This window comes from Mauremys reevesii, linkage group 17 (genome assembly GCF_016161935.1).
Source record: "Mauremys reevesii isolate NIE-2019 linkage group 17, ASM1616193v1, whole genome shotgun sequence".
In the NCBI taxonomy this organism is placed as follows: domain Eukaryota; kingdom Metazoa; phylum Chordata; order Testudines; family Geoemydidae; genus Mauremys; species Mauremys reevesii.
The window spans coordinates 9,625,683-9,652,236 of record NC_052639.1 but is presented as its reverse complement, the minus strand read 5'-3'; the positions used below and the strand labels follow the sequence as shown (position 1 = coordinate 9,652,236).

At 66.7% G+C, this 26,554-nt stretch overlaps 1 long non-coding RNA gene and 1 pseudogene across 1 annotated transcript in view; both read right to left on the bottom strand.

Annotated features, from left to right (window-relative positions):
* The window catches only part of LOC120385107, a 78,845-nt gene extending 57,195 nt beyond the window's left edge, over positions 1–21,650 (bottom strand). Inside the window, exon 1 of the long non-coding RNA XR_005589267.1 lies at positions 21,271–21,650. This is a non-coding gene — a long non-coding RNA (uncharacterized LOC120385107). The remainder of the gene's footprint in view (positions 1–21,270) is intronic.
* LOC120384957 overlaps positions 1–26,554 on the bottom strand; it is a 394,265-nt pseudogene that overhangs the window by 277,526 nt on the left and 90,185 nt on the right.

The following is a 26,554-nucleotide window of genomic DNA, read 5'->3' as shown; positions in this document are numbered from 1 at the left end:
TAGCAGGGTGGCTGACGGAGAGGAGCGGATAGCAGGGTGGCTGGCGGAGAGGAGCGGATAGCAGGGTGGCTGGCGGAGAGGAGCGGATAGCAGGGTGGCTGACGGAGAGGAGCGGATAGCAGGGTGGCTGACGGAGAGGAGCGGATAGCAGGGTGGCTGGGGCAGAGGAGCGGATAGCAGGGTGGCTGGCGGAGAGGAGCGGATAGCAGAGTGGCTGACGGAGAGGAGCGGATAGCAGGGTGGCTGGCGGAGAGGAGCGGATAGCAGGGTGGCTGGCGGAGAGGAGCGGATAGCAGGGTGGCTGGCGGAGAGGAGCGGATAGCAGCGTGGCTGGCGGAGAGGAGCGGATAGCAGGGTGGCTGGCGGAGAGGAGCGGATAGCAGGGTGGCTGGCGGAGAGGAGCGGATAGCAGGGTGGCTGACTCAGAGGAGCGGATAGCAGGGTGGCTGACGGAGAGGAGCGGATAGCAGGGTGGCTGACGGAGAGGAGCGGATAGCAGGGTGGCTGGCGGAGAGGAGCGGATAGCAGGGTGGCTGGCGGAGAGGAGCGGATAGCAGGGTGGCTGGCGGAGAGGAGCGGATAGCAGGGTGGCTGGCGGAGAGGAGCGGATAGCAGGGTGGCTGACACAGAGGAGCGGATAGCAGGGTGGCTGGCGGAAAGGAGCGGATAGCAGGGTGGCTGGCGGAGAGGAGCGGATAGCAGGGTGGCTGATTCAGAGGAGTGCATAGCAGGGTGGCTGACGGAGAGGAGCGGATAGCAGGGTGGCTGACTGAGAGGAGCGGATAGCAGGGTGGCTGACGGAGAGGAGCGGATAGCAGGGTGGATGACGGAGAGGAGCGGATAGCAGGGTGGCTGGCGGAGAGGAGCGGATAGCAGGGTGGCTGGGGCAGAGGAGCGGATAGCAGGGTGGCTGGCGGAGAGGAGCGGATAGCAGGGTGGCTGGCGGAGAGGAGCGGATAGCAGGGTGGCTGGCGGAGACGAGCGGATAGCAGGGTGGCTGGCGGAGAGGAGCGGATAGCAGGGGGGCTGGAGAGGAGCGGATAGCAGGTGGCTGGCGGAGAGGAGCGGATAGCAGGGTGGCTGGCGGAGGAGCGGATAGCAGGGTGGCTGGAGAGGAGCGGATAGCAGGGTGGCTGGCGGAGAGGAGCGCATAGCAGGTGGCTGGAGAGGAGCGGATAGCAAGGTGGCTGGCGGAGAGGAGCGGATAGCAGGGTGGCTGACGGAGAGGAGCGGATAGCAGGGTGGCTGGCGGAGAGGAGCGGATAGCAGGGTGGCTGGCGGAGAGGAGCGGATAGCAGGGTGGCTGGCGGAGAGGAGCGGATAGCAGGGTGGCTGACGGAGAGGAGCGGATAGCAGGGTGCCTGGCGGAGAGGAGCGGATAGCAGGGGGGCTGGCGGCGAGGAGCGGATAGCAGGTGGCTGGCGGAGAGGAGCGGATAGCAGGGTGGCTGACGGAGAGGAGCGGATAGCAGGGTGGCTGACGGAGAGGAGCGGATAGCAGGGTGGCTGGCGGAGAGGAGCGGATAGCAGGGTGGCTGGCGGAGAGGAGCGGATAGCAGTGTGGCTGGCGGAGAGGAGCGGATAGCAGGGTGGCTGACGGAGAGGAGCGGATAGCAGGGTGGCTGACGGAGAGGAGCGGATAGCAGGGTGGCTGGAGGAGCGGAGCGGATACCAGGCTGGCTGGCGGAGAGGAGCGGATAGCAGGGTGGCTGGCGGAGAGGAGCGGATAGCAGGGTGGCTGGCGGAGAGGAGCGGATAGCAGGGTGGCTGGCGGAGAGGAGCGAATAGCAGAGTGGCTGACTCAGAGGAACGGATAGCAAGGTGGCTGGCGGAGAGGAGCGGATAGCAGGGTGGCTGGCGGAGAGGAGCGGATAGCAGTGTGGCTGACGGAGAGGAGCGGATAGCAGGGTGGCTGACTGAGAGGAGCGGATAGCATGGTGGCTGGCGGAGAGGAGCGGATAGCAGGGTGGCTGGCGGAGAGGAGCGGATAGCAGGGTGGCTGACGGAGAGGAGCGGATAGCAGGGTGGCTGGCGGAGAGGAGCGGATAGCAGGGTGCTGGCGGAGAGGAGCGGATAGCAGGGTGGCTGGCGGAGAGGAGCGGATAGCAGGGTGGCTGGCGGAGAGGAGCGGATAGCAGGTGGCTGGCGGAGAGGAGCGGATAGCAGAGTGGCTGACTCAGAGGAGCGGATAGCAGGGTGGCTGGCGGAGAGGAGCGGATAGCAGGGTGGCTGGCAGAGAGGAGCGGATAGCAGGGTGGCTGACGGAGAGGAGCGAATAGCAGGGAGGCTGGCGGAGAGGAGCGGATAGCAGGGTGGCTGGCGGAGAGGAGCGGATAGCAGGGTGGCTGACGGAGAGGAGCGGATAGCAGGGTGGCTGGCGGAGAGGAGCGGATAGCAGGGTGGCTGGCGGAGAGGAGCGGATAGCAGGTGGCTGACGGAGAGGAGCGGATAGCAAGGTGGCTGGCGGAGGAGCGGATAGCAGGGTGGCTGACGGAGAGGAGCGGATAGCAGGTGGCTGGCGGAGGAGCGGATAGCAGGGTGGCTGGAGAGGAGCGGATAGCAGGGTGGCTGGCGGAGAGGAGCGGATAGCAGGGTGGCTGATAGCAGGTGGCTGAGAGGAGCGGATAGCAGGGTGGCTGGAGAGGAGCGGATAGCAGGTGGCTGGCGGAGAGGAGCGGATAGCAGGGTGGCTGGGCAGAGGAGCGGATAGCAGCAGGGTGGCTGGAGAGGAGCGGATAGCAGGGTGGCTGGCAGAGGAGCAGATAGCAGGGTGGCTGGCGGAGAGGACCTGATATCAGGGTGTCTCCAGGAGAGGAGCGGATAGCAGGGTGGCTGACGGAGAGGAGCGGATAGCAGGGTGGCTGGCGGAGAGGAGCGGATAGCAGAGTGGCTGACGGAGAGGAGCGGATAGCAGGGTGGCTGGCGGAGAGGAGCGGATAGCAGGGTGGCTGGCGGAGAGGAGCGGATAGCAGGTGGCTGACGGAGAGGAGCGGATAGCAGGGTGGCTGGACGGAGAGGAGCGGATAGCAGGTGGCTGACGGAGAGGAGCGGATAGCAGGGTGGCTGACAGAGGAGCGGATAGCAGGGTGGCTGGAGAGGAGCGGATAGCAGGGTGGCTGCCGGAGAGGAGCGGATAGCAGGGTGGCTGGCGGAGAGGAGCGGAAGGAAGAGTGTCTTGCGGAGAGGAGCGGATAGCAGGGTGGCTGGCGGAGAGGAGCGGATAGCAGGGTGGCTGGCGGAGAGGAGCGGATAGCTGGGTGGCTGGCGGAGAGGAGCGGATAGCAGGGTGGCTGGCGGAGAGGAGCGGATAGCAGGGTGGGTGACGCAGAGGAGCGGATAGCAGGGTGGCTGGCGGAATGGAGCGGATAGCAGAGTGGGTGACGCAGAGGAGCGGATAGAAAAGTGGCTGACGGAGAGGAGCGGATAGCAGGGTGGCTAAAGGAGAGGAGCGGATAGCAGCGTGGCTGGCGGAGAGGAGCGGATAGCAGGGTGGCTGGCGCAGAGGAGCGGATAGCAGGCTGGCTGGCGGAGAGGAGCGGATAGCAGGGTGGCTGTCGGAGAGAAGCGGATAGCAGTGTGGCTGGCGAGAGGAGCGGATAGCAGGTGGCTGGCGGAGAGGAGCGGATAGCAGGGTGGCTGACGGAGAGGAGCGGATAGCAGGTGGCTGGCGGAGAGGAGCGGATAGCAGGTGGCTGACCAGAGGAGCGGATAGCAGGGTGGCTGAGGAGAGGAGCGGATAGCAGGGTGGCTGGAGAGGAGCGGATAGCAGGTGGCATGAGAGGAGCGGATAGCAGGGTGGCTGGCGGAGAGGAGCGGATAGCAGGTGGCTACGGAGAGGAGAAGATAGCAGGGTGGCTGGCGGAGAGGAGCGGATAGCAGGGTGGCTGACGCAGAGGAGCGGATAGCAGGGTGGCTGGCGGAAAGGAGCGGATAGCAGGGTGGCTGGCGGAGAGGAGCGGATAGCAGGGTGGCTGGCGGAGAGGAGCGGATAGCAGGGTGGCTGGCGGAGAGGAGCGGATAGCAGGTAGGATGACAGCGAGCTGCGGATAGCAGGGTGGCTGGCGGAGAGGAGCGGATAGCAGGGTGGCTGACTCAGAGGAGCGGATAGCAGGGTGGCTGGCGGAGAGGAGCGGATAGCAGGTGGCTGGCGGAGAGGAGCTGATAGCAGAGTGGCTGGAGAGGAGCGGATAGCAGGGTGGCTTGGAGTGAGGAGCGGATAGAAGGGTGGCTGGCGGAGAGGAGCGGATAGCAGGGTGGCTGGCGAAGAGGAGCGGATAGCAGTGTGGCTGGCAGAGAGGAGCGGATAGCAGGGTGGCTGGCGGAGAGGAGCGGATAGCAGAGTGGGTGACACAGAGGAGCGGATAGCAGGGTGGCTGGCGGAGAGGAGCGGATAGCAGGGTGGCTGGCGGAGAGGAGCGGATAGCAGGGTGGCTGGCGGAGAGGAGCGGATAGCAGGGTGGCTGGCGGAGAGGAGCCGATAGCGAGGTGGCTGACGGAGAGGAGCTGATAGCGAGGTGGTTGACGGAGAGGAGCGGATAGCAGGGTGGCTGGCGGAGAGGAGCGGATAGCAGGGTGGCTGGCGGAGAGGAGCGGATAGCAGGGTGGCTGACGGAGAGGAGCGGATAGCAGGGTGGCTGGCCGAGAGGAGCGGATAGCAGGGTGGCTGGCGGAGGAGCGGATAGCAGGGTGGCTGAGGAGAGGAGCGGATAGCAGGTGGCTGGAGAGGAGCGCGATAGCAGCGTGGCTGGCTGAGAGGAGCGGATAGCAGGGTGGCTGGCGGAGAGGAGCGGATAGCAGGGTGGCTGGCGGAGAGGAGCGGATAGCAGTGTGGGTGCCTGAGAGGAGCGGATAGCAGGGTGGCTGGCGGAGAGGAGCGGATAGCAGGGTGGCTGGCGGAGAGGAGCGGATAGCAGGGTGGCTGGCGGAGAGGAGCGGATAGCAGGGTGGCTGGCGGAGAGGAGCGGATAGCAGGTGGCGGGCGGAGAGGAGCGGATATCAGGGCGGCTGGCCTAGAGGTGCGGCTATCAAGGTGGCTGACGGAGAGGAGCGGATAGCAGGGTGGCTGGCGGAGAGGAGCGGATAGCAGGGTGGCTGACTCAGAGGAGCGGATAGCAGGGGGGCTGGCGGAGAGGAGCGGATAGCAGGTGGCTGGCGGAGAGGAGCGGATAGCAGGTGGCTGGCGGAGAGGAGCGGATAGCAGGTGGCTGGCGGAGAGGAGCGGATAGCAGGGTGGCTGGCGGAGAGGAGCGGATAGCAGGGTGGCTGACGGAGAGGAGCGGATAGCAGGGTGGCTGGCGGAGAGGAGCGGATAGCAGGTTGGCTGGCGGAGAGGAGCGGATAGCAGGTGGCTGGCGGAGAGGAGCGGATAGCAGGGTGGCTGGCGGAGAGGAGCGGATAGCAGGGTGGCTGGCGGAGAGGAGCGGATAGCAGGGTGGCTGACGGAGAGGAGCGGATAGCAGGGTGGCTGGAGGAGAGGAGCGGATAGCAGAGTGGCTGACTCAGAGGAGCGGATAGCAGGGTGGCTGGCGGAGAGGAGCGGATAGCAGGGTGGCTGACGGAGAGGAGCGGATAGCAGGGTGGCTGGCGGAGAGGAGCGGATAGCAGAGTGGGTGACACAGAGGAGCGGATAGCAGGGTGGCTGACGGAGAGGAGCGGATAGCAGGGTGGCTGACGGAGAGGAGCGGATAGCAGGGTGGCTGGCGGAGAGGAGCGGATAGCAGGGTGGCTGGCGGAGAGGAGCGGATAGCAGGGTGGCTGGCGGAGAGGAGCGGATAGCAGGGTGGCTGGCGGAGAGGAGCGGATAGCAGGGTGGCTGGCGGAGAGGAGCGGATAGCAGGGTGGCTGGCGGAGAGGAGCGGATAGCAGGGTGGCTGGCGGAGAGGAGCGGATAGCAGGGTGGCTGGCGGAGAGGAGCGGATAGCAGGGTGGCTGACGAAGAGGAGCGGATAGCAGAGTGGCTGGCGGAGAGGCGCGGATAGCAGGGTGGCTGGCGGAGAGGAGCGGATAGCAGGGTGGCTGGCGGAGAGGAGCGGATAGCAGGGTGGCTGACGCAGAGGAGCGGATAGCAGGGTGGCTGACTCAGAGGAGCGGATAGCAGGGTGGCTGACTCAGAGGAGCGGATAGCTGGGTGGCTGTGGGAGAGGAGCGGATAGCAGGGTGGCTGGCGGAGAGGAGCGGATAGCAGGGTGGCTGGCGGAGAGGAGCGGATAGCAGCGTGGCTGGCGGAGAGGAGCGGATAGCAGGGTGGCTGACGGAGAGGAGCGGATAGCAGGGTGGCTGGCGGAGAGGAGCGGATAGCAGGGTGGCTGGCGGAGAGGAGCGGATAGCAGTGTGGCTGACTGAGAGGAGCGGATAGCAGGGTGGCTGGCGGAGAGGAGCGGATAGCAGGGTGGCTGGCGGAGAGGAGCGGATAGCAGAGTGGCTGGCGGAGAGGAGCGGATAGCAGGGTGGCTGACGGAGAGGAGCGGATAGCAGGGTGGCTGTCGGAGAGGAGCGGATAGCAGGGTGGCTGACGGAGAGGAGCGGATAGCAGGGTGGCTGGCGGAGAGGAGCGGATAGCAGGGTGGCTGGCGGAGAGGAGCGGATAGCAGGGTGGCTGACGGAGAGGAGCGGATAGCAGTGTGGCTGGCTGAGAGGAGCGGATAGCAGTGTGGCTGGCGGAGAGGAGCGGATAGCAGGGTGGCTGGCGGAGAGGAGCGGATAGCAGGGTGGCTGGCGGAGAGGAGCGGATAGCAGGGTGGCTGGCGGAGAGGAGCGGATAGCAGGGTGGCTGGCGGAGAGGAGCGGATAGCAGGGTGGCTGGCGGAGAGGAGCGGATAGAGAAGTGGCTGGCGGAGAGGAGCGTATAGCAGGGTGGCTGGCAGAGAGGAGCGGATAGCAGGGTGGCTGGCAGAGAGGAGCGGATAGCAGGGTGGCTGACGGAGAGGAGCGGATAGCAGGGTGGCTGACGGAGAGGAGCGAATAGCAGGGTGGCTGGCGGAGAGGAGCGGATAGCAGGGTGGCTGACGCAGAGGAGCGGATAGCAGGGTGGCTGGCGGAGAGGAGCGGATAGCAGGGTGGCTGGCGGAGAGGAGCGGATAGCAGAGTGGCTGGCGGAGAGGAGCGGATAGCAGGGTGGCTGACGGAGAGGAGCGGATAGCAGGGTGGCTGACGGAGAGGAGCGGATAGCAGGTTGGCTGGGGGAGAGGAGCGGATCGCAGGGTGGCTGGCGGAGAGGAGCGGATAGCAGGGTTGCTGGAGTGGAGGAGCGGATAGCAGGGTGGCTGGCGGAGAGGAGCGGATAGCAGGGTGGCTGACGGAGAGGAGCGGATAGCAGGGTGGCTGACGGAGAGGAGCGGATAGCAGGGTGGCTGGCGGAGAGGAGCGGATAGCAGGGTGGCTGGCGGAGAGGAGCGGATAGCAGGGTGGCTGGCGGAGAGGAGCGGATAGCAGGGTGGCTGACGGAGAGGAGCGGATAGCAGGTGGCTGGCGGAGGAGCGGATAGCAGGGTGGCTGACCAGAGGAGCGGATAGCAGCGTGGCTGTCCGAGAGGAGCGGATAGCAGGGTGGCTGGCGGAGAGGAGCGGATAGCAGGGTGGCTGCCGGAGAGCAGCGGATAGCAGGGTGGCTGGCGGAGAGGAGCGGATAGCAGGGTGGCTGGCGGAGAGGAGCGGATAGCAGGGGTGCTGGCGGAGAGGAGGTGATAGCAAGGTGGCTGGCGGAGAGGAGCGGATAGCAGGGTGGCTGACGGAGAGGAGCAGAGAGCAGTGTGGCTGGCGGAGAGGAGCAGATAGCAGGGTGGCTGACGGAGAGGAGCGGATAGCAGGGTGGCTGACGGAGAGGAGCGGATAGCAGGGTGGCTGGCGGAGAGGAGCGGATAGCAGGGTGGCTGGCGGAGAGGAGCGGATAGCAGAGTGGCTGACTCAGAGGAGCGGATAGCAGGGTGGCTGGCGGAGAGGAGCGGATAGCAGGGTGGCTGGCGGAGAGGAGCGGATAGCAGGGTGGCTGACAGAGAGGAGCGGATAGCAGGGTGGCTGACGGAGAGGAGCGGATAGCAGGGTGGCTGGCGGAGAGGAGCGGATAGCAGGGTGGCTGACGGAGAGGAGCGGATAGCAGGGTGGCTGGAGGAGAGGAGCGGATAGCAGGGTGGCTGGAGGAGAGGAGCGGATAGCAGGGTGGCTGGCGGAGAGGAGCGGATAGCAGGGTGGCTGGCGGAGAGGAGCGGATAGCAGGGTGGCTGGCGGAGAGGAGCGGATAGCAGGGTGGCTGGCGGAGATGAGCGGATAGCAGGGTGGCTGGCGGAGAGGAGCGGATAGCAGGGTGGCTGACGGAGAGGAGCGGATAGCAGGGTGGCTGACGGAGAGGAGCGGATAGCAGGGTGGCTGGCGGTGAGAGCGGATAGCAGGGTGGCGGAGAGGAGCGGATAGCAGGTGGCTGGCAGAGGAGCGGATAGCAGGGTGGCTGTGGGAGAGGAGCGGATAGCAGGGTGGCTGACGGAGAGGAGCGGATAGCAGAGTGGCTGGAGGAGAGGAGCGGATAGCAGGGTGGCTGGACGAGTGGAGCGGATCGCAGGTGGCTGGAGAGGAGCGGATAGCAGGGTGGCTGTCGGAGAGTAGCGGATATCAGGTTGGCTGACGGAGAGGAGCGGATAGCAGGGTGGCTGACGGAGAGGAGCGGATAGCAGGGTGGCTTCCGGAGAGGAGCGGATAGCAGGGTGGCTGGCGGAGAGGAGCGGATAGCAGGGTGGCTGGCGGAGAGGAGCGGATAGCACGGTGGCTGACGAGAGGAGCGGATAGCAGGGTGGCTGACGGAGAGCGGATAGCAGGGTGGCTGGCGGAGAGGAGCGGATAGCAGGGTGGCTGGCGGAGAGGAGCGGATAGCAGGGTGGCTGGCGGAGAGGAGCGGATAGCAGGGTGGCTGGCGGAGAGGAGCGGATAGCAGGGTGGCTGGCGGAGAGGAGCGGATAGCAGGGTGGCTGACGGAGAGGAGCTGATAGCAGGGTGGCTGACTCAGAGGAGCGGATAGCAGGTGGCTGGACGGAGAGGAGCGGATAGCAGGTGGCTACACAGAGGAGCGGATAGCAGGGTGGCTGGCGGAGAGGAGCGGATAGCAGGGTGGCTGGCGGAGAGGAGCGGATAGCAGGGTGGCTGGCGGAGAGGAGCAGATAGCACGGTGGCTTGCGGAGAGTTGCGGATAGCAGAGTGGCTGGAGGAGAGGAGCGGATACCAGAGTGGGTGACACCGAGGAGCGGACAGCAGGGTGGCTGGAGGAGAGAAGCGGATAGCAGGGTGGCTGGCGGAGAGGAGCGGATAGCAGGGTGGCTGGCGGAGAGGAGCGGATAGCAGGGTGCCTGGCGTAGAGGAGCGGATAGCAGGGTGGCTGGCGGAGAGGAGCGGATAGCAGGGTGGCTGGCGGAGAGGAGCGGATAGCAGGGTGGCTGGCGGAGAGGAGCGGATAGCAGGGTGGCTGGCGGAGAGGAGCGGATAGCAGGGTGGCTGGCGGAGAGGAGCGGATAGCAGGGTGGCTGGCGGAGAGGAGCGGATAGCAGGGTGGCTGGCAGGGAGGGGCGGATAGCAGGGTGGCTGGCGGACAGGAGCGGATAGCAGAGTGGCTGACACAGAGGAGCAGATAGCAGAGTGGCTGGCGGAGAGGAGCGGATAGCAGGGTGGCTGGCGGAGAGGAGCGGATAGCAGGGTGGCTGGCGGAGAGGAGCGGATAGCAGGGTGGCTGACGGAGAGGAGCGGATAGCAGGGTGGCTGTCTGAGAGGAGCGGATAGCAGGGTGGGTGGCGGAGAGGAGCGGAGAGCAGGGTGGCTGACGGAGAGGAGCGGATAGCAGGGTGGCTGTCGGACAGGAGCGGATAGCAGGGTGGCTGGCAGAGAGGAGCGGATATCAAGGTGGCTGGCGGAGAGGAGAAGATAGCAGGGTGGCTGGCGGAATGGAGCGAATAGCAGGGTGGCTGGAGAAGACGAGCGGATAGCAGGGTGGCTGGCGGAGAGGAGCGGATAGCAGGGTGGCTGGCGGAGAGGAGCGGATAGCAGGGTGGCTGGCGGAGAGGAGCGGATAGCAGGGTGGCTGGCGGAGAGGAGCGGATAGCAGGGTGGCTGACTGAGAGGAGCGGATAGCAGGGTGGCTGACGGAGAGGAGCGGATAGCAGGGTGGCTGGCGGAGAGGAGCGGATAGCAGGTGGCTGGCGGAGAGGAGCGGATAGCAGGGTGGCTGGCGGAGAGGAGCGGATAGCAGGTGGCTGGCGGAGAGGAGCGGATAGCAGAGTGGCTGACTCAGAGGAGCGGATAGCAGAGTGGCTGACTCAGAGGAGCGGATAGCAGGGTGGCTGACGGAGAGGAGCGGATAGCAGGGTGGCTGGCGGAGAGGAGCGGATAGCAGGGTGGCTGGCGGAGAGGAGCGGATAGCAGGGTGGCTGGCAAAGAGGAGCGGATAGCAGGGTGGCTGACGCAGAGGAGCGGATAGCAGAGTGGCTGACGGAGAGGAGCGGATAGCAGGGTGGCTGACTCAGAGGAGCGGATAGCAGGGTGGCTGGCGGAGAGGAGCGGATAGCAGGGTGGCTGTCTGAGAGGAGCGGATAGCAGGGTGGCTGGCGGAGAGGAGCGGATAGCAGGGTGGCTGGCGGAGAGGAGCGGATAGCAGGGTGGCTGACGGAGAGGAGCGGATAGCAGAGTGGCTGACGGAGAGGAGCGGATAGCAGGGTGCCTGGCGGAGAGGAGCGGATAGCAGGGTGGCTGTCTCAGAGGAGCGGATAGCAGGGTGGCTGTCGGAGAGAAGCGGATAGCAGGGTGGCTGACGGAGAGGAGCGGATAGCAGGGTGGCTGACTGAGAGGAGCGGATAGCAGGGTGGCTGGCGGAGAGGAGCGGATAGCAGGGTGGCTGGCGGAGGAGAGCGGATAGCAGGGTGTCTGGCGGAGAAGAGCGGATAGCAGAGTGGCTGACTCAGAGGAGCGGATAGCAGGGTGGCTGACGGAGAGAAGCGGATAGCAGGGTGGCTGGCGGAGAGGAGCGGATAGCAGGGTGGCTGGCAGAGAGAAGCGGATAGCAGGGTGGCTGGCGGAGAGGAGCGGATAGCAGGGTGGCTGGAGGAGAGGAGCGGATAGCAGGGTGGCTGGCGGAGAGGAGCGGATAGCAGGGTGGCTGGCGGAGAGGAGCGGATAGCAGGGTGGCTGACTGAGAGGAGCGGATAGCAGGTGGCTGACAGAGGAGCGGATAGAAGGGTGGCTGGCGGAGAGGAGCGGATAGCAGGGTGGGCGGAGAGCAGCGGATAGCAGGGTGGCTGGCGGAGAGGAGCGGATAGCAGGTGGCTGGCGGAGAGGAGCCGATAGCAGGGTGGCTTCCGGAGAGGAGCGGATAGCAGCGTGGCTGGCGGAGAGGAGCGGATAGCAGGGTGGCTGGCCGAGAGGAGCGGATAGCAGGGTGGCTGCTAGAGAGGAGCGGATAGCAGGGTGGCTGGCGGAGGAGCGGATAGCAGGGTGGCTGACAGAGAGGAGCGGATAGCAGGGTGGCTGACAGAGGAGCGGATAGCAGGGTGGCTGGAGAGTAGCGGATAGCATGGTGGCTGGCGGAGAGGAGCGGATAGCAGGGTGGCTGGAGAGGAGCGGATAGCAGGGTGGCTGGCGGAGAGGAGCGGATAGCAGGTGGCTGACGAGAGGAGCGGATAGCAGGGTGGCTGGCGGAGAGGAGCGGAAGGCAGGGGGCCTGGCGGAGAGGAGCGGAGAGCAGGGTGGCTGGCGGAGAGGAGCGGATAGCAGGGTGTGAGACACAGAGTAGCGGATAGCAGAGTGGCTGACCCAGAGGAGCGGACAGCAGGGGCTGGCGGAGGAGCGGATAGCAGGTGGCTGACGGAGAGGAGCGGATAGCAGGTGGCTGATGGAGAGGAGCGGATAGCAGGTGGCTGGCGGAGAGGAGCGGATAGCAGGGTGGCTGACCCAGAGGAGCGGATAGCAGGTGGCTGACGGAGAGGAGCGGATAGCAGGGTGGCTGACGGAGAGGAGCGGATAGCAGGGTGGCTGGAGAGGAGCGGATAGCAGGGTGGCTGGCGGAGAGGAGCGGATAGCAGGGTGGCTGGAGAGGAGCGGATAGCAGGGTGGCTGGAGAGGAGCGGATAGCAGGGTGGCTGGCGGAGAGGAGCGGATAGCAGGGTGGCTGGCGGAGAGGAGCGGATAGCAGGGTGGCTGACGGAGAGGAGCGGATAGCAGGGTGGCTGACTCAGAGGAGCGGATAGCAGGGTGGCTGGCGGAGAGGAGCGGATAGCAGGGTGGCTGACGGAGAAGAGCGGATAGCAGAGCGGATAGCAGGGTGGTTGGCGGAGGGGAGCGGATGACAGGGTGGCTGGGGGAGAGGAGCGGATAGCAGGGTGGCTGGCGGAGAGGAGCGGATAGCAGGGTGGCTGACGGAGAGGAGCGGATAGCAGGTGGCTGACCAGAGGAGCGGATAGCAGGGGTGGCTGACCGAGGAGCGGATAGCAGGGTGGCTGGCGGAGAGGAGCGGATAGCAGAGTGGCTGACGGAGAGGAGCGGATAGCAGGGTGGCTGACGGAGAGGAGCGGATATCAGGGTGGCTGACGGAGAGGAGCGGATAGCAGAGTGGGTGACTCAGAGGAGCGGATAGCAGTGTGGCTGGCGGAGAGGAGCGGATAGCAGGGTGGCTGACCAGAGGAGCGGATAGCAGGGTGGCGGAGAGGAGCGGATAGACGGTGGCTGACGGAGAGAAGCGGATAGCAGGGTGGCTGGCGGAGAGGAGCGGATAGCAGGGTGGCTGAAGGAGAGTAGCAGATAGCAGGTGGCTGGCGGAGAGGAGCGGATAGCAGGGTGGCTGACGGAGAGGAGCGGATAGCAGGGTGGCTGACTCAGAGGAGCGGATAGCAGGGTGGCTGGCGGAGAGGAGCGGATAGCAGGGTGGCTGGCGGAGAGGAGCGGATAGCAGGGTGGCTGGCGGCGCGGAGCGGAGAGCAGGGTGGCTGACTGAGAGGAGCGGATAGCAGGGTGGCTGACGGAGAGGAGCGGATAGCAGGGTGGCTGGCGGAGAGGAGCGGATAGCAGGGTGGCTGGCGGAGAGGAGCGGATAGCAGGGTGGCTGGTAGTGAGGAGCGGATAGCAGGGTGGCTGGCGGAGAGGAGCGGATAGCAGTGTGGGTGGCTGAGAGGAGCGGATAGCAGGGTGGCTGGCGGAGAGGAGCGGATAGCAGGGTGGCTGGCGGAGAGGAGCGGATAGCAGGGTGGCTGGCGGAGAGGAGCGGATAGCAGAGTGGCTGACACAGAGGAGCGGATAGCAGGGTGGCTGGCGGAGAGGAGCGGATAGCAGGGTGGCTGGCGGAGAGGAGCGGATAGCAGGGTGGCTGGCAGAGGAGCGGATAGCAGGGTGGCTGGCGGAGAGGAGCGGATAGCAGGGTGGCTGACGGAGAGGAGCGGATAGCAGGGTGGCTGACGGAGAGGAGCGGATAGCAGGGTGGCTGGCGGAGAGGAGCGGATAGCAGGGTGGCTGACGGAGAGGAGCGGATAGCAGGGTGGCTGGCGGAGAGGAGCGGATAGCAGGTGGCTGGCGGAGAGGAGCGGATAGCAGGGTGGCTGGCGGAGAGGAGCGGATAGCAGGGTGGCTGGCGGAGAGGAGCGGATAGCAGGGTGGCTGACTCAGAGGAGCGGATAGCAGAGTGGCTGACGGAGAGGAGCGGATAGCAGAGTGGCTGACGGAGAGGAGCGGATAGCAGAGTGGCTGACGGAGAGGAGCGGATAGCAGAGTGGCTGGCGGAGAGGAGCGGATAGCAGGGTGGCTGACGGAGAGGAGCGGATAGCAGGGTGGCTGGCGGAGAGGAGCGGATAGCAGAGTGGCTGACGGAGAGGAGCGGATAGCAGGGTGGCTGACGGAGAGGAGCGGATAGCAGGGTGGCTGGCGGAGAGGAGCGGATAGCAGGGTGGCTGGCAGAGAGGAGCGGATAGCAGAGTGGGTGACACAGAGGAGCGGATAGCAGGGTGGCTGACGGAGAGGAGCGGATAGCAGGGTGGCTGACGGAGAGGAGCGGATAGCAGGGTGGCTGACGGAGAGGAGCGGATAGCAGAGTGGCTGGCGGAGAGGAGCGGATAGCAGAGTGGGTGAAACCGAGGAGCGGATAGCAGGGTGGCTGGCGGAGAGGAGCGGATAGCAGAGTGGCCGACGGAGAGGAGCGGATAGCAGGGTGGCTGGCGGAGCGGATAGCAGGGTGGTGACAGAGGAGCGGATAGCAGGGTGGCTGACGGAGAGGAGCGGATAGCAGGGTGGCTGGCGGAGAGGAGCGGATAGCAGGGTGGCTGGCGGAGAGGAGCGGATAGCAGGGTGGCTGGCGGAGAGGAGCGGATAGCAGGGTGGCTGGCGGAGAGGAGCGGATAGCAGGGTGGGTGACACAGAGGAGCGGATAGCAGAGTGGCTGACGGAGAGGAGCGGATAGCAGGGTGGCTGGCGGAGAGGAGCGGATAGCAGGGTGGCTGGCGGAGAGGAGCGGATAGCAGGGTGGCTGACGGAGAGGAGCGGATAGCAGGGTGGCTGGCGGAGAGGAGCGGATAGCAGGGTGGCTGGCGGAGAGGAGCGGATAGCGGGTGGCTGACGCAGAGGAGCGGATAGCAGGGTGGCTGTGAGAGAGGAGCGGATAGCAAGGTGGCTGGCGGAGAGGAGCGGATAGCAGGGTGGCTGGCGGAGAGGAGCGGATAGCAGAGTGGCTGGCGGAGAGGAGCGGATAGAGAAGTGGCTGGCGGAGAAGAGCGGATAGCAGGGTGGGTGACACAGAGGAGCGGATAGCAGGGTGGCTGGCGGAGAGGAGCGGATAGCAGGGTGGCTGACGGAGAGGAGCGGATAGCAGGGTGGCTGGCGGAGAGGAGCGGATAGCAGGGTGGCTGCCGGAGAGGAGCGGATAGCAGGGTGGCTGCCGGAGAGGAGCGGATAGCAGGGTGGCTGACGGAGAGGAGCGGATAGCAGGGTGGCTGGCGGAGAGGAGCGGATAGCAGGGTGGCTGGCGGAGAGGAGCGGATAGCAGGGTGGCTGACTCAGAGGAGCGGATAGCAGAGTGGCTGACGGAGAGGAGCGGATAGCAGGGTGGCTGACGGAGAGGAGCGGATAGCAGGGTGGCTGACGGAGAGGAGCGGATAGCAGGGTGGCTGACGGAGAGGAGCGGATAGCAGGGTGGCTGGCGGAGACGAGCGGATAGCAGGGTGGCTGGAGAAGAGCGGATAGCAGTGTGGCTGGCGGAGAGGAGCGGATAGCAAGGAGACTGGACGAAAGGAGCGGATAGCAGGGTGGCTGACGGAGAGGAGCGGATAGCAGCGTGGCTGACGGAGAGGAGCGGATAGCAGGGTGGCTGGCGGAGAGGAGCGGATAGCAGGGGGGCTGGCGGAGAGGAGCGGATAGCAGGGTGGCTGACGGAGAGGAGCGGATAGCAGGGTGGCTGGCGGAGAGGAGCGGATAGCAGAGTGGCTGACGGAGAGGAGCGGATAGCAGGGTGGCTGACGGAGAGGAGCGGATAGCAGGGTGGCTGGCGGAGAGGAGCGGATAGCAGGGTGGCTGGCGGAGAGGAGCGGATAGCAGGGTGGCTGACGGAGAGGAGCGGATAGCAGGGTGGCTGACTCAGAGGAGCGGATAGCAGGGTGGCGGACGGAGAGGAGCGGATAGCAGGGTGGCTGACGGAGAGGAGCGGATAGCAGGGTGGCTGGCGGAGAGGAGCGGATAGCAGGGTGGCTGGCGGAGAGGAGCGGATAGCAGGGTGGCTGGCGGAGAGGAGCGGATAGCAGGGTGGCTGGCGGAGAGGAGCGGATAGCAGAGTGGGTGACAGAGGAGCGGATAGCAGAGTGGGTGACAGAGGAGCGAATAACAGGGTGGCTGGCGGAGAGGAGCGGATAGCAGGGTGGCTGGCAGATCGGAGCGGATACCAGTGTGGCTGACAGAGGAGCGGATAGCAGGGTGGCTGGCGGAGAGGAGCGGATAGCAGGGTGGCTGGCGGAGAGGAGCGGATAGCAGGGGGGCAGGGGGAGAGGAGCGGATAGCAGGGTGGGTGGCGGAGAGGAGCGGATGGCAGGGTCGCTGGCGGAGAAGAGCGAATAGCAGTGTGGCTGAGGCAGAGGACCGGATAGCAGGGTGGCTTAGGCAGAGGAGCGGATGGCAGGGTGGCTGGCGGAGAGTAGCGGATAGCAGAGTGGCTGACGCAGAGGAGCGGATAGCAGGGTGGCTGGCGGAGAGGAGCGGATAGCAGGTTGGCTGGCGGAGAGGAGCGGATAGCAGGGTGGCTGGGGAAGAGGAGCGGATAGCAGGGTGGGTGACAGAGGAGCGGATAGCAGGGTGGCTGACGGAGAGGAGCGGATAGCAGGGTGGCTGGCAGAGAGGAGCGGATAGCAGGGTGGCTGACGGAGAGGAGCGGATAGCAGGGTGGCTGACGGAGAGGAGCGGATAGCAGGGTGGCTGACGGAGAGGAGCGGATAGCAGAGTGGCTGGCGGAGAGGAGCGGATAGCAGGGTGGCTGTCGGAGAGGAGCTGATAGCAGGGTGGCTGACGGAGAGGAGGATAGCAGGTGGCTGGGAGAGGAGCGGATAGCAGGGTGGCTGACGGAGAGGAGCGGATAGCAGGGTGGATGACAGAGAGGAGCGGATAGCAGGGTGGCTGGCGGAGAGGAGCGGATAGCAGGGTGGCTGGCGGAGAGGAGCGGATAGCAGGGGGGCTGGCTGAGAGGAGCGGATAGCAGAGTGGCTGACACAGAGGAGCGGATAGCAGGGTGGCTGACGGAGAGGAGCGGATAGCAGGGTGGCTGACGGAGAGGAGCGGATAGCAGGGTGGCTGACGGAGAGGAGCGGATAGCAGGGTGGCTGGCGGAGAGGAGCGGATAGCAGGGGGGCTGGCGGAGAGGAGCGGATAGCAGGTGGATGGCGGAGAGGAGCGGATAGCAGGGTGGCTGGGGGAGGAGCGGATAGCAGCGTGGCTGGCGGAGAGGAGCGGATAGCAGGGTGGCTGACGGAGAGGAGCGGATAGCAGGGTGGCTGACTCAGAGGAGCGGATAGCAGGGTGGCTGGCGGAGAGGAGCGGATAGCAGGGTGGCTGGCGGAGAGGAGCGGATAGCAGGGTGGCTGGCGGAGAGGAGCGGATAGCAGGTGGCTGGCGGAGAGGAGCGGATAGCAGGGTGGCTGACGGAGAGGAGCGGATAGCAGGGTGGCTGACGGAGAGGAGCGGATAGCAGGGTGGCTGACTCAGAGGAGCGGATAGCAGGGTGGCTGGCGGAGGAGAGCGGATAGCAGGGTGGCTGGCGGAGAGGAGCGGATAGCAGGGTGGCTGGCGGAGAGGAGCGGATAGCAGGGTGGCTGGCGGAGAGGAGCGGATAGCAGGGTGGCTGACGGAGAGGAGCGGATAGCAGTGTGGGTGACGCAGAGGAGCGGAGAGCAGGGTGGCTGACGGAGAGGAGCGAATAGCAGGGTGGCTGGGGAGAGGAGCGGATAGCAGGGTGGCTGGCGGAGAGGAGCGGATAGCAGGGTGGCTGGCGGAGAGGAGCGGATAGCAGGGTGGCTGACGGAGAGGAGCGGATAGCAGGGTGGCTGGCGGAGAGGAGCGGATAGCAAGGTGGCTGGCGGAGAGGAGCGGATAGCAGGGTGGCTGACGGAGAGGAGCGGATAGCAGAGTGGCTGACGGAGAGGAGCGGATAGCAGGGTGGCTGACGGAGAGGAGCGGATAGCAGGCTGGGCGGCGGAGAGGAGCGGATAGCAGGGTGGCTGGCGGAGAGGAGCGGATAGCAGGGTGGCTGACGGAGAGGAGCGGATAGCAGGGTGGCTGACGGAGAGGAGCGGATAGCAGGGTGGCTGGCGGAGAGGAGCGGATAGCAGGGTGGCTGGCGGAGAGGAGCGGATAGCAGGTTGGCTGGCGGAGAGGAGCAGATAGCAGAGTGGCTGACGGAGAGGAGCGGATAGCAGGGTGGCTGACGGAGAGGAGCGGATAGCAGGGTGGCTGGCGGAGAGGAGCGGATAGCAGGGTGGCTGGCGGAGAGGAGCGGATAGCAGGGTGGCTGGCATAGAGGAGCGGATAGCAGGGTGGCTGGCGGAGAGGAGCGGATAGCAGGGTGGCTGGCGGAGTAGAGCGGATAGCAGAGTGGGTGGCGGAGAGGAGCGGATAGCAGGGTGTCTGGGAGAGGAGCGGATAGCAGGGTGGCTGGAGAGGAGCGGATACCAGAGTGGCTGACAGAGAGGAGCGGATAGCAGGGTGGCTGGCGCGGAGGAGCGGATAGCAGGGTGGCTGGCGGAGAGGAGCGGATAGCAGGGTGGCTGGCGGAGAGGAGCGGATAGCAGGGTGGCTGGCGGAGAGGAGCGGATAGCAGCGTGGCTGACGGAGAGGAGCGGATAGCAGGGTGGCTGACGGAGAGGAGCGGATAGCAGGGTGGCTGACGGAGAGGAGCGGATAGCAGGGTGGCTGACTAGGAGGAGCGGATAGCAGGTGGCTGGCGGAGAGGAGCGGATAGAAAGCAGGCTGGCGGAGAGGAGCGGATAGCAGGGTGGCTGGCGGAGAGGAGCGGATAGCAAGGTGGCTGGCGGAGAGGAGCGGATAGCAGGGTGGCTGACGGAGAGGAGCGGATAGCAGGGTGGCTGACGGAGAGGAGCGGATAGCAGAGTGGCTGACTCAGAGGAGCGGATAGCAAGGTGGCTGGCGGAGAGGAGCGGATAGCAGGGTGGCTGGCGGAGAGGAGCGGATAGCAGGGTGGCTGGCGGAGAGGAGCGGATAGCAGGGTGGCTGGCGGAGAGGAGCGGATAGCAGGGTGGCTGACTCAGAGGAGCGGATAGCAGGGTGGCTGGCGGAGAGGAGCGGATAGCAGGGTGGCTGGCGGAGAGGAGCGGATAGCAGAGTGGCTGACACAGAGGAGCGGATAGCAAGGTGGCTGACGGAGAGGAGCGGATAGCAGGGTGGCTATCAGAGAGGAGCGGATAGCAGGGTGGCTGACGGAGAGGAGCGGATAGCAGGGTGGCTGGGGGAGAGGAGCGGATAGCAGGGTCGTTGGCGGAGAGGAGCGGATAGCAGGGTGGCTGACGGAGAGGAGCGGATAGCAGGGTGGCTGGCGGAGAGGAGCGGATAGCAGGGTGGCTGGCGGAGAGGAGCGGATAGCAGGGTGCTGACGGAGAGGAGCGGATAGCAGGGTGGCTGGCGGAGAGGAGCGGATAGCAGGGTGGCTGGCGGAGAGGAGCGGATTTCAGGGTAGCTGACAGAGAGGAGCAGATAGCAGGTGGCTGGAGAGGAGCGGATAGCAGGGTGGCTGGGGGAGAGGAGCGGATAGCAGGGGGGCTGGCGGAGAGGAGCGGATACCAGGGTGGCGGACGGAGAGGAGCGGATACCAGGGTGGCTGACGGAGAGGAGCGGATAGCAGGGTGGCTGACGGAGAGGAGCGGATAGAAGGGTGGCTGGCGGAGAGGAGCGGATAGCAGGGTGGCTGGCGGAGAGGAGCGGATAGCAGGGTGGCTGGCGGAGAGGAGCGGATAGCAGGGTGGCTGACGGAGAGGAGCGGATAGCAGGGTGGCTGGCGGAGAGGAGCGGATAGCAGAGTGGCTGACGGAGAGGAGCGGATAGCAGGGTGGCTGACGGAGAGGAGCGGATAGCAGAGTGGCTGACACAGAGGAGCGGATAGCAGGGTGGCTGACGGAGAGGAGCGGATAGCAGGGTGGCTGGCGGAGAGGAGCGGATAGCAGGGTGGCTGACGGAGAGGAGCGGATAGCAGGGTGGCTGACGGAGAGGAGCGGATAGCAGGGTGGCTGGCGGAGAGGAGCGGATAGCAGAGTGGCTGACACAGAGGAGCGGATAGCAGAGTGGCTGACACAGAGGAGCGGATAGCAGGGTGGCTGGCGGAGAGGAGCGGATAGCAGGGTGGCTGGCGGAGAGGAGCGGATAGCAGGGTGGCTGGGAGTGAGGAGCGGATAGCAGAGTGGCTGGCGGAGAGGAGCGGATAGCAGGGTGGCTGGCAGAGAGGAGCGGATAGCAGGGTGGCTGGCGGAGAGGAGCGGATAGCAGGGTGGCTGGAGGAGAGGAGCGGATAGCAGAGTGGCTGGCGGAGAGGAGCGGATAGAAGGATGGCTGGCGGAGAGGAGCGGATAGCAGGGTGGCTTGCGGAGTGGAGCGGATAGCAGGGTGGCTGGCGGAGAGGAGCGGATAGCAGGGTGGCTGGCGGAGAGGAGCGGATAGCAGTGTGGCTGGCGGAGAGGAGCGGATAGCAGGGTGGCTGGCGGAGAGGAGCGGATAGCAGGGTGGCTGACACAGAGGAGCGGATAGCAGGGTGGCTGGCGGAGAGGAGCGGATAGCAGGGTGGCTGGCGGAGAGGAGCGGATAGCAGGGTGGCTGGCGGAGAGGAGCGGATAGCAGGGTGGCTGGCGGAGAGGAGCGGATAGCAGGGTGGCTGACGGAGAGGAGCGGATAGCAGGGTGGCGGACAGAGAGGAGCGGATAGCAGGGTGGCTGGCGGAGAGGAGCGGATAGCAGGGTGGCTGGCGGAGAGGAGCGGATAGCAGGGTGGCTGGCGGAGAGGAGCGGATAGCAGGGTGGCTGACGGAGAGGAGCGGATACCAGGGTGGCTGACGGAGAGGAGCGGATACCAGGGTGGCTGGCGGAGAGGAGCGGATAGCAGGGTGGCTGGCGGAGAGGAGCGGATAGCAGGGTGGCTGGCGGAGAGGAGCGGATAGCAGAGTGGCTGACGGAGAGGAGCGGATAGCAGGGTGGCTGGCGGAGAGGAGCGGATAGCAGGTGGCTGGAGAGGAGCGGATATCAGGGTGGCTGGCGGAGAGGAGCGGATAGCAGGGTGGCTGGCGGAGAGGAGCGGATAGCATGTGGCTGACGGAGAGGAGCGGATAGCAGGTGGCTGGCGGAGAGGTTCGGATAGCAGGTGGCTGGCGGAGAGGAGCGGATAGCAGGGTGGCTGGCGGAGAGGTGCGGATCGCAGGTGGCTGGCGGAGAGGAGCGGATTGCAGAGTGGCTGCGGAGAGGAGCGGATAGCAGGTGGCTGGCGGAGGAGCGGATAGCAGGGTGGCTGGAGAGGAGCGGATATGAAGGTGGCTGGCGGAGAGGAGCGGATAGCAGGGTGGCTGGCGGAGAGGAGCGGATAGCAGGGTGGCTGGCGGAGAGGAGCGGATAGCAGGGTGGCTGGCGGAGAGGAGCGGATAGCAGAGTGGCTGGCGGAGAGGAGCGGTTTGCAGGGTGGCTGGCAGAGAGGCGCAGCTGGTGGTGAAGATTGCAGGAGAACCCCCAGGATAGGCATGACAGTCAGGTGTCAACCTGAGCAGTGGAGCATGTAAGATGCACAACCCCACCCCCACATACCTTTTCCTGCTTCCACCCAGGCTGGGAGGTAAACTCTGCAGAGGAACTTCTGAACTCTGGAGGCTGCACTGACCAAGGACAGAAACTGCGGGTGGGGGGAGACTGTTGGGCTGCTGGACTTTTAGACCCTGAGGGGGAAAGGACACTGCGAGAGTTACTTGGGGGTGGGGCTTTTGCTCTTGGTTTGCGTTATGAATCCTGTTTGTGGAGTTTTCCCAACATGATGCCACATTGTTTCCCTCCTTTATGAAAAGGATTTTGCTACACTCAGAGTCTGTGCCTGTGAGAGGGGAAGTCTTGCCCCTTAGGGGGGTGGTAGGTAATTGTCCCAGGTCGCTGGGTGGGGGTCAGAGCCGGTTTTCCATTGTGTTATTGAAATAGATCCCTACAGCCTGAACCGGCCCTTGTTGCTGCCAATCAGTCGGGCAGAAGAGTTTCATGAGGAAGCACAACCTACAATCTGGAGCCCCCCCCCCCCCTCCCCAGGGCCTGTGCCTCACCCACAGAGCTGTGCGCTGTGCTCAGCCAGCTCCCCCCCAGGGCCTGTGCCTCACCCACAGAGCTGTGCGCTGTGTTCAGCCAGCCCCCCCCAGGGCCTGTGCCTCACCCACAGAGCTGTGCGCTGTGCTCAGCCCCACCCCCCCAGGGCCTGTGCCTCACCCACAGAGCTGTGCGCTGTGCTCAGCCAGCCCCCCAGGCCTGTGCCTCACCCACAGAGCTGTGCGCTGTGCTCAGCCAGCCCCAGGGCCTGTGCCTCACCCACAGAGCTGTGCGCTGTGCTCAGCCAGCCCCAGGGCCTGTGCCTCACCCACAGAGCTGTGCGCTGTGCTCAGCCAGCCCCAGGGCCTGTGCCTCACCCACAGAGCTGTGCGCTGTGCTCAGCCAGCCCCCCAGGGCCTGTGCCTCACCCACAGAGCTGTGCGCTGTGCTCAGCCAGCCCCCCCAGGGCCTGTGCCTCACCCACAGAGCTGTGCGCTGTGCTCAGCCAGCCCCCAGGGCCTGTGCCTCACCCACAGAGCTGTGCGCTGTGCTCAGCCAGCCCCCAGGGCCTGTGCCTCACCCACAGAGCTGTGCGCTGTGCTCAGCCCCCCAGGGCCTGTGCCTCACCCTCAGAGCTGTGCGCTGTGCTCTGCCAGCCCCCCAGGGCCTGTGCCTCACCCACAGAGCTGTGCGCTGTGCTCAGCCAGCCCCCCAGGGCCTGTGCCTCACCCACAGAGCTGTGCGCTGTGCTCAGCCCCCAGGGCCTGTGCCTCACCCACAGAGCTGTTCGCTGTGCTCAGCCAGCTCCCAGGGCCTGTGCCTCACCCACAGAGCTGTGCGCTGTGCTCAGCCCCAGGGCCTGTGCCTCACCCACAGAGCTGTGCGCTGTGCTCAGCCAGCCCCAGGGCCTGTGCCTCACCCACAGAGCTGTGCGCTGTGCTCAGCCCCCCCAGGGCCTGTGCCTCACCCACAGAGCTGTGCGCTGTGCTCAGCCAGCCCCCCAGGGCCTGTGCCTCACCCACAGAGCTGTGCGCTGTGCTCAGCCAGCCCCCAGGGCCTGTGCCTCACCCACAGAGCTGTGCGCTGTGCTCAGCCAGCCCCAGGGCCTGTGCCTCACCCACAGAGCTGTGCGCTGTGCTCAGCCAGCCCCCAGGGCCTGTGCCTCACCCACAGAGCTGTGCGCTGTGCTCAGCCCCCAGGGCCTGTGCCTCACCCACAGAGCTGTGCGCTGTGCTCAGCCCCCCAGGGCCTGTGCCTCACCCACAGAGCTGTGCGCTGTGCTCAGCCAGCCCCAGGGCCTGTGCCTCACCCACAGAGCTGTGCGCTGTGCTCAGCCCCCCAGGGCCTGTGCCTCACCCACAGAGCTGTGCGCTGTGCTCAGCCAGCCCCAGGGCCTGTGCCTCACCCACAGAGCTGTGCGCTGTGCTCAGCCCCCAGGGCCTGTGCCTCACCCACAGAGCTGTGCGCTGTGCTCAGCCAGCCCCCCAGGGCCTGTGCCTCACCCACAGAGCTGTGCGCTGTGCTCAGCCAGCCCCAGGGCCTGTGCCTCACCCACAGAGCTGTGCGCTGTGCTCAGCCCGCCTCCCCCCAGGGGCGGTGCCACACCCACAGAGCGGTGCGCGGTGGTCAGCCAGCCCCAGGGCCTGTGCCTCACCCACAGAGCTGTGCGCTGTGCTCAGCCCCAGGGCCTGTGCCTCACCCACAGAGCTGTGCGCTGTGCTCAGCCCCCAGGGCCTGTGCCTCACCCACAGAGCTGTGCGCTGTGCTCAGCCAGCCCCCAGGGCCTGTGCCTCACCCACAGAGCTGTGCGCTGTGCTCAGCCAGCCCCAGGGCCTGTGCCTCACCCACAGAGCTGTGCGCTGTGCTCAGCCCCCACCGCAGGGCCTGTGCCTCACCCACAGAGCTGTGCGCTGTGCTCAGCCACCCCCAGGGCCTGTGCCTCACCCACAGAGCTGTGCGCTGTGCTCAGCCCCCCAGGGCCTGTGCCTCACCCACAGAGCTGTGCGCTGTGCTCAGCCAGCCCCAGGGCCTGTGCCTCACCCACAGAGCTGTGCGCTGTGCTCAGCCAGCCCCAGGGCCTGTGCCTCACCCACAGAGCTGTGCGCTGTGCTCAGCCAGCCCCAGGGCCTGTGCCTCACCCACAGAGCTGTGCGCTGTGCTCAGCCAGCCCCAGGGCCTGTGCCTCACCCACAGAGCTGTGCGCTGTGCTCAGCCAGCCCCAGGGCCTGTGCCTCACCCACAGAGCTGTGCGCTGTGCTCAGCCCCCCCAGGGCCTGTGCCTCACCCACAGAGCTGTGCGCTGTGCTCAGCCAGCCCCCCAGGGCCTGTGCCTCACCCACAGAGCTGTGCGCTGTGCTCAGCCAGCCCCAGGGCCTGTGCCTCCCCCACAGAGCTGTGCGCTGTGCACTGCCCCCCCAGGGCCTGTGCCTCACCCACAGAGCTGTGCGCTGTGCTCAGCCAGCCCCCCAGGGCCTGTGCCTCACCCACAGAGCTGTGCGCTGTGCTCAGCCAGCCCCCCCCAGGGCCTGTGCCTCACCCACAGAGCTGTGCGCTGTGCTCAGCCCGCCCCCCCGGGCCGGGGCCTCCCCCCCCGAGCTGTGCGCTGTGCTCAGCCCCCCCCCCCCCGGGCCTGTGCCTCACCCACAGAGCTGTGCGCTGTGCTCAGCCCCCCCCCAGGGCCTGTGCCTCACCCACAGAGCTGTGCGTTGTGCTCAGCCCACCCCCCCGGGCCAGTGCCTCCCCCACAGAGCTGTGCGCTGTGCTCAGCCAGCCCCAGGGCCTGTGCCTCACCCACAGAGCTGTGGGCTGTGCTCCGCCCCCCAGGGCCTGTGCCTCACCCACAGAGCTGTGCGCTGTGCTCAGCCCCCCAGGGCCTGTGCCTCACCCACAGAGCTGTGCGCTGTGCTCAGCCCCAGGGCCTGTGCCTCACCCACAGAGCTGTGCGCTGTGCTCAGCCAGCCCCAGGGCCTGTGCCTCACCCACAGAGCTGTGCGCTGTGATCAGCCAGCCCCCCAGGGCCTGTGCCTCACCCACAGAGCTGTGCGCGCTGTGCTCAGCCAGCCCCCAGGGCCTGTGCCTCACCCACAGAGCTGTGCGCTGTGCTCAGCCAGCCCCCCCAGGGCCTGTGCCTCCCCCACAGAGCTGTGCGCTGTGCTCAGCCAGCCCCCAGGGCCTGTGCCTCACCCACAGAGCTGTGCGCTGTGCTCAGCCAGCCCCAGGGCCTGTGCCTCACCCACAGAGCTGTGCGCTGTGCTCAGCGCCCCCCCCGGGCCTGGGCCTCACCCACCGTGCTGTGCGCTGTGATCAGCCACCCCCCCAGGGCCTGTGCCTCACCCACAGAGCTGTGCGCTGTGCTCAGCCAGCCCCCCAGGGCCTGTGCCTCACCCACAGAGCTGTGCGCGCTGTGCTCAGCCAGCCCCAGGGCCTGTGCCTCACCCACAGAGCTGTGCGCTGTGCTCAGCCCCTCCCAGGGCCTGTGCCTCACCCACAGAGCTGTGCGCTGTGCTCAGCCATCCCCCCCCAGGGCCTGTGCCTCACCCACAGAGCTGTGCGCTGTGCTAAGCCAGCCCCCCCAGGGCCTGTGCCTCACACACAGAGCTGTGCGCTGTGCTCAGCCAGCCCCAGGGCCTGTGCCTCACCCACAGAGCTGTGCGCTGTGCTCAGCCAGCCCCAGGGCCTGTGCCTCACCCACAGAGCTGTGCGCTGTGCTCAGCGAGCCCCCAGGGCCTGTGCCTCACCCACAGAGCTGTGCGCTGTGCTCAGCCAGCCCCCAGGGCCTGTGCCTCACCCACAGAGCTGTGCGCTGTGCTCAGCCAGCCCCCAGGGCCTGTGCCTCACCCACAGAGCTGTGCGCTGTGCTCAGCCAGCCCCAGGGCCTGTGCCTCACCCACAGAGCTGTGCGCTGTGCTCAGCCAGCCCCAGGGCCTGTGCCTCACCCACAGAGCTGTGCGCTGTGCTCAGCCCCCCAGGGCCTGTGCCTCACCCACAGAGCTGTGCGCTGTGCTCAGCCCCCAGGGCCTGTGCCTCACCCACAGAGCTGTGCGCTGTGCTCAACCAGCCCCCCCCAGGGCCTGTGCCTCACCCACAGAGCTGTGCGCTGTGCTCAGCCCCCCCAGGGCCTGTGCCTCACCCACAGAGCTGTGCGCTGTGCTCAGCCAGCCCCCAGGGCCTGTGCCTCACCCACAGAGCTGTGCGCTGTGCTCAGCCAGCCCCCCAGGGCCTGTGCCTCACCCACAGAGCTGTGCGCTGTGCTCAGCCAGCCCCCAGGGCCTGTGCCTCACCCACAGAGCTGTGCGCTGTGCTCAGCCAGCCCCCAGGGCCTGTGCCTCACCCACAGAGCTGTGCGCTGTGCACAGCCCCCCCTCCAGGGCCTGTGCCTCACCCACAGAGCTGTGCGCTGTGCTCAGCCCCCCCGCCCCCAGGGCCTGGGCCTCACCCACAGAGCTGTGCGCGCTGTGCTCAGCCAGCCCCCAGGGCCTGTGCCTCACCCACAGAGCTGTGCGCTGTGCTCAGCCAGCCCCAGGGCCTGTGCCTCACCCACAGAGCTGTGCGCTGTGCTCAGCCCCCAGGGCCTGTGCCTCACCCACAGAGCTGTGCGCTGTGCTCAGCCCCCAGGGCCTGTGCCTCACCCACAGAGCTGTGCGCTGTGCTCAGCCAGCCCCAGGGCCTGTGCCTCACCCACAGAGCTGTGCGCTGTGCTCAGCCCCCCAGGGCCTGTGCCTCACCCACAGAGCTGTGCGCTGTGCTCAGCCCCAGGGCCTGTGCCTCACCCACAGAGCTGTGCGCTGTGCTCAGCCCCCAGGGC